Here is an 8,974-nt window from a genome sequence, read left to right as displayed (position 1 = left end):
CGCCTACGTTGGATGCTCGGTAATAAGTGTACCCTCGAGCTATCCTGTCCGCCTCTTGGTTCCCTGTTACTCCCGTATGTCCCGGCGTCCATACTATCGTATGCCTGATTGGTTCTTCGTTTGTTTGTCGTTGTGTTATGTGGCCCCCAGAGCGGAGTATGCGGAGCGCTCTGTGCCCTATTCTGCCGCGTAGGTAGTTGCGGCATGCTGTTTGTGAGTCTGTAAGGATTTTTAGAGACCGTTTAGACCGATAGCCCTCCGCTGCCGCTAGAGCGACGGCCGCTTCCTCAGCCTCGACTATCGTACAGTCTTGTAGTGATGCGCTGGTGATCTCGCGTAGGGTTGAGTCAATCACCGTTGTTACCGCATTGTTGTTGTGCTGCCCCGCTCTTCTGGTGTATGTGGCTGCGTCCACGTATACCGTCGTTTCTTGGGGTGCTAATGTATTTTGTAGGTATTCAGCCCTTGCCTCTCTGCGTGCTTTGTGTAGGTTGGGATCCATGTTCCGGGGTATTGGCGTTACTTTTAGTGTGTTGCGATATTCGTCCGGAATTGTTTCTGTCCTCTGTATTTCTTGAATTTGATCGGCGCGGCCCAGTTTCTTTAGGAGCTCCCTGCCAGATGGGGTCTGTTGTAGTCTGCGCAGTTGGGAGACTAGTTGTGCCTCTCTCAATTCATCGAAAGTGTTGTGTAGTCCTAGGGCTAGGAGCTTTTCGGTTGAAGTGCTGTGAGGAAGATGGAGTGCGGTTTTGTAGGCTTTGCGTAGAATCACGTCCGCCTGTTGTACCTCACTCTTGATGGGATTGTAGTAGGGGAGGCTGTATGTCACTCGGCTGACTACCAGGCTTCTGACCAACTTGAGTGTGTCCTCCTCTCGCATGCCATGACATCTGTGTGAGATGCGCGTGATCATGCGGGTCACTTGTAGAGTGGATGCTCTGAGTAGGGCGAGAGTGTGAGTGCAGCGTTGGTTTGACTGTATCCACATCCCCAAGATTCTGATGAGTGTTTTTTTCGGTATCGACTTCCCCTCGAGGTAGACGTTCACCTTTAAGTCGTCGCTAGTGGGGACTGTGCGATTTTGTTTTCCTCTCCAAACTCTTAGGAGCTCTGATTTCTCGGTGGAGCATGCTAGCCCTCTTGCTCTGACGTAGTTCTCTACGCAGGTGGCTGCCTTTTGTAATTTCTCTTCTTTCTCTCCGAGCGAGCCTGTGTTGACCCAGATGGTGATGTCGTCGGCATACATGGCATGGTGTGTGCCGTCGATTGCTTTTAACTGTTTTGCCAAGCCAATCATGGCTGTGTTGAAAAGCGTAGGGGAGATGACCGATCCTTGAGGTGTTCCTTTATTTGGAGTAAGAAATTTGTCTGATCTGAGCTCCCCCAGGCCAATCGTTGCCGTTCTGTTTGAGAGGAAGGCTTTGACGTAGCCGTAGATTCTCCTTCCGCAGTTCAGGTCGTTCATGCCCGTAAGGATAGCCTCGTGACTGACATTGTCAAAAGCCCCCTTGATGTCCAATGCCCGTATTATGTTTTCTCCGCTCTTGGGGACGTTCCCAAGTACTTCTTTGATTTGAAGTAGTACATCTTGGGTCGATAGTTTTGCTCTGAAACCGAACATGCTGTGGGGATACAGTTCGTTGTCCTCCATGTACTGTTGTAATCTCAGCGTCACCACTCGTTCGTACAGTTTTCCTAGGCACGATGTGAGCGAGATCGGTCTGAGGTTCTCAATTTGTAGTTTCTTGCCTGGTTTAGGAATCATGACAACCTCCGCATGCTTCCACTCCTCGGGGACGGTCTCCGCTTCCCAGTGTTGGTTGAGAAAGTCCGTTAATTCTGCGACTAGCTCATCACTGAGGTTGCGGATGAGTGCGTTATTGATCTTATCTGCACCCGCGGCCGTGTTTCTGGTTGTGTTTCGAATCGCTGCGTAGACCTCGTCTCGCGTGATGGGTCTGTTCAAGGTGTCGTTTTCACTTCCTCGATAGCGCTCTGCGTAAGCTGCTGGGTGTTTGTCCCCGAAGCACTTAACGCGTACTTTTTCCAGGAGTGCTGAATCTGGTCCCTTGAACTGGTGGATTAACCGGTAGATGGCTTTGTTGTTTTCTGCCTTGGTTTTTGTTGGATCTATGAGAGCCTTGAGTATATGCCACGTCCTCAATGTGCTCAAAGTTCCGTTGAGGGAGTCACTGAATTGTTGCCAGTTTTGCCTTGCCAATTGCGCCGCGTACTCTTCTGCTTTCGCTGTGACTTCTGCGATCTTAAGTTTTAGTTTTCTGTTATACTTTTGTTTCTTCCACCTCCTGGTGAGCCCGCGTCTAGCTTCCCATAGCTTGAGCAGCCTGGCGTCCACCTCGGGTGTCTGCGTCGTTCGCGCGATTTCTTTAGTGTACTTGCGCTGTTTTTCTTTCAGCATGTTTCCCCACTCTTCTATCGATTGGATCCCTTTCGCGGCGAGATCCCCGTCGCATGCCTCTCGAAAAGCGCTCCAATCCGTAATTTTTGCCGATCCGAGCTGGCGCTTTAGCCTGTCTGAGGTTACTTGTGTTTTAAGTATATAGTGGTCACTGCCCAGATTTTCTAACAGGTTCTCCCACACTGCCTGTTCCGCTCCCCGTATGAATGTGAGGTCGGGGCAGGTGTCGGTACTGACGCTGTTTCCGATTCTGGTTGGAGTGTCTGAGTCTGTGAGGAGGGTGCAGTCAGTGTTTTCTGCTGCCGCTGCTAGTGCTTTACCTTTTGGGTTAGCCGTTTGGTATCCCCAGCTTTTGTCCATGGCATTGAAGTCTCCTAGTATGATTAGCGTGTTGTTTTTTGCTAGTTTGCGTGCGCCATGGAAAAGTTCATGGAATTTTGCTTTCCTCTGTTTTGGAGGACTGTATGCGTTCACAAGGAAGATGCTGCCCCTCTTTCTTTTCTTCTTTGGTATAATTTGGTATAATTGGTATAAATAAGAGACAAGCTATGAGCGGCCACGCAATAGACTACAAATGAGCAATGATATAAATCACGGAGACACATGTACAAAAAACAAAAAGCGCTAGGGGTTCAACGTGGTCAAACCGAGCAGACGTGCGAACGCATGTGTTTAGCCTGTTTGACTCGTGTTTTTGCTTTTCTGGGTCGTTTGCACGTCTGGCGACGATATTAGAGGGAAGTTAAGCTCTGATCGAGGTTAAGCTGGTCTGATGTGTTCGTTCCGAAGGTGGACGTTGATGAAGACGACAGTGTATAATGCTCGCAGCGCGAGAGTGTGTTGCATTTAGTTTTTTCCTGTCTCGGTCTGCACCTAACCCTGGCCAATCTCCCACCGTGGGTTATGTGCCATCGTTTTTGAGGTAACAGCAACAACAACAACACGAGGCGTGATCGGCTGCTGCGATAGCACAGTGCTCTCGTGCAGTGGCCAGCGAAGCTGATCCGTTCACGCCTCCGGGGGTTCGAAATTTCCAGTCGCGGCAATATTTATTTTATATCTGCTCCCTTAAATTCAGGGATGCCACAAGATTCTTGGTTGGTTTGGTTTATTGGGGTTTAATGTCCCAAAGCGACTCGGGCTATGAGGGACGCCGTAGTGAAGGTCTCCCGAAATTTCGACCACCTGGGTTTCTTTAAGGTGCACTGACATCGCACAGTACACGGGCCTGTAGAATTTCGCATTCATCGAAATTCAGCCGCCGTGGCCGGGACCGAACCCGCGTCCTTGGTTGGGTTTGACCCCATGAAGTAGTGCTTTCGCACCAAGACCCATCAGCACATTGAAGAGTACAGCTGTCTGAAATGCGACATCGTCACAGATTCGTGCCCAAGTACGCTGGTAGGCCTTCGAACATCCGTGAGACGACGCCGGGCCTGAGTTTCGGTTTTTCGCATTGCAGCGACACTGCTTCTCTGTTGATCACAAACTCGTGAGACCGAATCCGTGGGGCAAAATGCCTCTCGCAGACACGGACATGCTTGCAGTCGAGTCTAAATCCGCCGCTTTCTAGTCGGGGTATCTTGCGCTGCCATATTTTACGCAGCTCGGCGTCGCTCGGCACACAGAACAGCAAGGCCTTTTCCTGCGTACCTACGTAGCCGGAGCGGCAACCCGCCACGCAGCAAGTATTCGGCATCGCAGGCTTGCACGTCACGTGCACTGTACTTATTTTGCAAACGAAGGCAATGTGAAAAGAGAAAATAGTTGCTGCCGCACTGCCGGCATCCCATTCGGCCCGTAGACTCGCGGCCGTAGAGACGCTCGCTTCCTTGCGTCGTTGCCCCCACACGACTCTTAGCGCCACCTCGTGGAAGGCGCGGTCAACGTATGAAGCTCTCCCATAGCGTTACGGAGAAGTTTCATGACCATAAAAGCATTGAAGGACTATGCCCAAAGTGAGGCCACCGCCCCTTTGTAACGAACTTTTCTCAGAAAAAATGCGATAGAGGCAGCCTGCTTGTCCAGCAGGCCTGAAAACTGAGCAGGTTTTGTTAAGGAGATTAGTCATTGGTAGGGTATTTCGCTGTAATTCTGGCCCCATTATAAAGGACTTCTCAGAAAAGTGCCAGAGAGGAAGCCAACTTGTGCATTCGGCGGGAGGATGGAAGGGGTCTTGATAACGGGATTCGTCATTTGTAGAGTTCTTCCCTGTTTTCCGGTGTTCCGGCGTCATTGTAAAAAACTTCTCTCAGAAAAAAAAATGCGAGAGGAAGCCATCTTCCCCAGCAGGACCGAGGATTGACTGCGTGTTGATAAGGGGATTAGTCATTGGTGGGGTATTTCCCTGTGCTACTAGCTGCCATTGTGCTAAACTCACCAGCATAATAGCGGGGCCAGTGTCGGGAATCGGGTGGACGCGTTCCCGACTTGTGAAGGGGACGCTTTTGCGTGCAGGTTCGAAGAAAGGAACAAATAAATCAAACAAAACAAAACGAAGCCGTGTTTATATTTTAAAGGAAAGGAGCCAATAAAAGCGAAAACACTAAGGAAAACACACACTAGGCACGCGTAAGACACAACAGATAAAATGAGAGTGCTCACCGGCTACAAAGCGTCCCAGGTGGAGCGGGAATGCCTTGCAGGTAGCACAGACGCGGGTTGGCGAGTTGCGATGCGTCGCTGGCGTTGCGTTCAGGGAGGCGGTGGTAGAGAGCCAGGAGATGAGGAACGGAGATGGGCACGGGAGACGCTGACGAACTCCTGTCAGTCGCCCCCAAGAAATGGGCAGCTACAGCAGGAAAACTGTAGCCTGGTCCTGTGGACGGCGTTCCGCAAACACCGTAGGCTTGTGCAGCCTAACCAAGGAAGCCGTGGCAGCAAAGTGGCGATCGTAGTAGGCCTGCGTCGTAGATTCAAGGGAGGTCCACGGCAGCACAGACCCGAAGTCTGACGGCTGCCACCTCCACGCTTGAATGAGTCTTAATGATCTTGCGTCGATGATTCAAGGCAAGCCACCGGCAGCTCGAACCCAACGTCCGACAGCTGCCACTTCCACGCTTGAACGACCAGACTTGTGCTAGGGTGTCTTCCTCAACACATCGTTTTGCTAACACCATAGTCCTTCAATGCTTTTATGGTCATGAAACTTCTCCGTAACGCTATCGGAGAGCTTCATATGTTGACCGCGCCTTCCACGAGGTGGCGCTAAGTGTCGTGTGGGGGCAACGACGCGAGGAAGCGAGCGTCTCTACGGCCGCGAGTCTTCGGGCGGACATAACCCACGGTGGGAGATTGGCCAGGGTTAGGTGCAGACCGAAACAGAAGAAAACTAAATGCAACACACTCTCGCGCTGCGCGCATTGTACACTGTCGTCTTCATCAACGTCCACCTTCGGAACGAACACATCAGATCAGCTTAACCTCGATCAGAGCTTAACTTCCCTCTAATTTCGTCGCCAGACGTGCAAACGACCCAGCAAAGCAAAAACACGAGTCAAACACATGCGTTCGCACGTCTGCTCGGTTTGACCACGTTGAACCCCTAGCGCTTTTTGTTCTTTGTACATGTGTCTCCGTGATTTATATCATTGCTCAATTGTAGTTTATTGCGTGGCCGCTCACAGCTTGTCTCTTATTTTAGTAGCGCGAAGCCAGCACATGAGCAATGAACAATAAAAATTCACAATTTCCTTCCACTCGTCAGCGCCTCCGTAGTCACAGTGTGACTGGCAAGAATATAAGCGCAACAAGACGACACAAAGAAGGAGGAAATACGACAGGACAGGCGCTAATTTTGAAGGCACGTGCAAAGAGACTCGAATATTGCAAACCAAAAACAGGAGAATCCGCAGAACTATGCCATATATAAAAACTGACACTCTTTTTTATATATCATGATCGACGGGGTGCTAACAGATGCACTCCCACTTTTACATATTCTGTGCGCTTCTATCAATTCGCGTGCGATCGTGTCTTTACTTTTGCAGATTACACTTGTTTCCACGAGTTTTGCTCCACATGCCTTCTTTTTTCCTTCTTCTTTCCAGCAATCCTTACAGTGAAGCGGTAGATTTGACCCGGTCCCATTCTTTAATGACAAACTGTGTTCTCTCAAACGGTCATTAATACATCGCCCCGTTTGGCCGATGTAAGTTTTTCCACATGTCCTTCTTTGTGTCGTCTTGTTGCGCTTATATTCTTGCCAGCTATGAACCAACATGCCCCAGAGAGTGTTTTACTGAATCACAGTGTGACAAAGTGTGAATAAATGGCTCATATAGCAAGAGTCTTCAGCACCTAGCTTTGCCGCCTCCGAAAGTATCAGCAAAACTACCGGTGCATTCGTCATGTGATCGCTTTTGTAGCGCGCACTACAGTTCTTAAAATGCCACCACAACGTCTTGTTTTCAGCATTATTGAGACTGCAGTATTTCTCACAAGGTAAGCGCCAGCCTCAAGCAGCCTTGTGCACTTAGATGAATGCGAGGACTCGGCCGAGACAGGCGCAACCCAGACACATACAGATATGTTACTGATCGCTACGCTAGATCTTCCAGAATGACGTTGTAGGCAAGTTCCGGTAAAAATGAATGCGAAGGCTGGACCCATGTACAAAAATTGCTTTTTTGTAAAAAGCAACGAGAGAAAGTAAGCGCATTAATTGTTTGCCAGAAAACAGTCGCTAACAAGGTTTACTAGCGGCCGTCGTCGATCGCACAGATTTTTTAGTGTTTCGAAGTTGCAGCCAAGCTTTCAGGTGATAACCAGTAAAGTAGCGTCCATCTTAAGCTCAAGTACCGATCCCCAAAAAGCACAACTACCAAGCGAATATGCCGGAAAACAGCCGCTGCGAGCAGGACCCGCGCAGCGACTCGTGCCCCCTCGCCGACCGCCGCGCCACTAGCGGCGCGCGCTGTCCCTATATGAAATTTTGGCCGGAGTTTCGTGACCAGAGAAAAACATTGAAGGACTATGCTAACACGTAGCTCTACGCTCCTCGTGCCTGCCTCGCGCACACCACTCGAACGCGCCCACGCGCAACGCGGGGCTGGCACGTACGGCGCTCCGCTGTCCGACGCACCACTGCCGACACGCCGCGTTCCACAAATCCCTCGGCAGTGTGGTGTGCACATCACAGCCAGTCAGGGGCCGGAAGTGTGACATTACGTGACGCCCATTTAAGGGGGGAAGTCCAGTCCAAGGTGCCACGTCTTTGCCGTGCCTTAGAGTCCGCAGTTTTCAAGCAACGCTACCGGCCTGAAGTCTTTTGTACCAGACCGTTGGCGACGGCTCCACAGTCAGCATAGAAGCACGGCGGATCGAGGCTGAACGTGCAGCATGGCAACCTTCTGTCTACCTATGATTTGGGTGAGTAGATTTAGCGGCTTTAATTTGTTGGCCCAGAATGTGTCGTTCCATTTTTGACTACTGGTCGAAGCCCCGCGGCGCTTTTCTTTTTGAGGCATTCACACATTTGTTGTAGGTACGAATTGCGCACAAAAGACACACACAGGAAAAAACACGAGGGAGACTGAAAGAGCGCAAACTATCAACTGGTGTTTATTCGATTCAGTGCCGCTTTATAGGCAGAGTGTACACGTGCCTACAAAGAGGGGAAGGAAAGGATAAGGAGGCAAATCAACCCTGCGCGACAATCCATCAAAACCGCTCCAAAAAATTCTTTTCCGCGTTGTACAATGAAACGGAGGTGTCACTCACACAGTTATCACCTCTTGCCTTGATGTGGTATGCCTCTAGAAGTTCACGGGAAACTTTGTCATTACTCCTGCCCAGAACTCCTCCATTACTCCTGCCCAGAACTCCTGCCATGCAATGCGCACCAGCTTTCACAATCAGATAAACAGGCTGCTTTCAGCCGGTTTCCCCTGCGAGGTCATCTCCGCTGTGGCCGAGAACCTTCTTCGGAAGGTAAAGAAAGGAAACCGCGCCAACAACGAGGAGCGATTGCCGCGAAGAAAGACTACGGTCATCCCGTATATGCACAAGGTGGCCCACAACATGAAAAAAGTGGCAAATAGGCATGGCGTCCCTGTGGTGTTTTCGGCGCCACGCAAGCTCGCCGGGTTGTGCCCAAGGATCAGCGCGGAAGGCGCTCGACGAAGAGCATGCGTGATAAAGCATGCGGCACAATTCGTAAAATGCGCCACGGGCGTTGTGTATCTCATCCCGCTCAAGTGTGGTCGCGTGTATGTGGGCCAGACAGGACGCTGCGTGAATGAACGCGCAGGGGAGCATCAGCGTTCAATTAGGAATAGAGAAGGAGCAAATTTGCCGGCTCATTGCATTGCATGCACCGGTTGTGAGCCACTGCTGAATAATATCAGAATTCTGGGCAGGAGTAATGACAAAGTTTCCCGTGAACTTCTAGAGGCATACCACATCAAGGCAAGAGGTGATAACTGTGTGAGTGACACCTCCGTTTCATTGTACAACGCGGAAAAGAATTTTTTGGAGCGGTTTTGATGGATTGTCGCGCAGGGTTGATTTGCCTCCTTATCCTTTCCTTCCCCTCTTTGTAGGCACGTGTACACA

Source organism: Amblyomma mixtum, chromosome 10, assembly GCF_055824585.1.
Source record: "Amblyomma mixtum isolate Tamu chromosome 10, ASM5582458v1, whole genome shotgun sequence".
Classification (NCBI taxonomy): Eukaryota; Metazoa; Arthropoda; class Arachnida; order Ixodida; family Ixodidae; genus Amblyomma; species Amblyomma mixtum.
The sequence above is the reverse complement of the archived record's forward strand: the minus strand, read 5'-3'. Positions refer to the sequence as shown.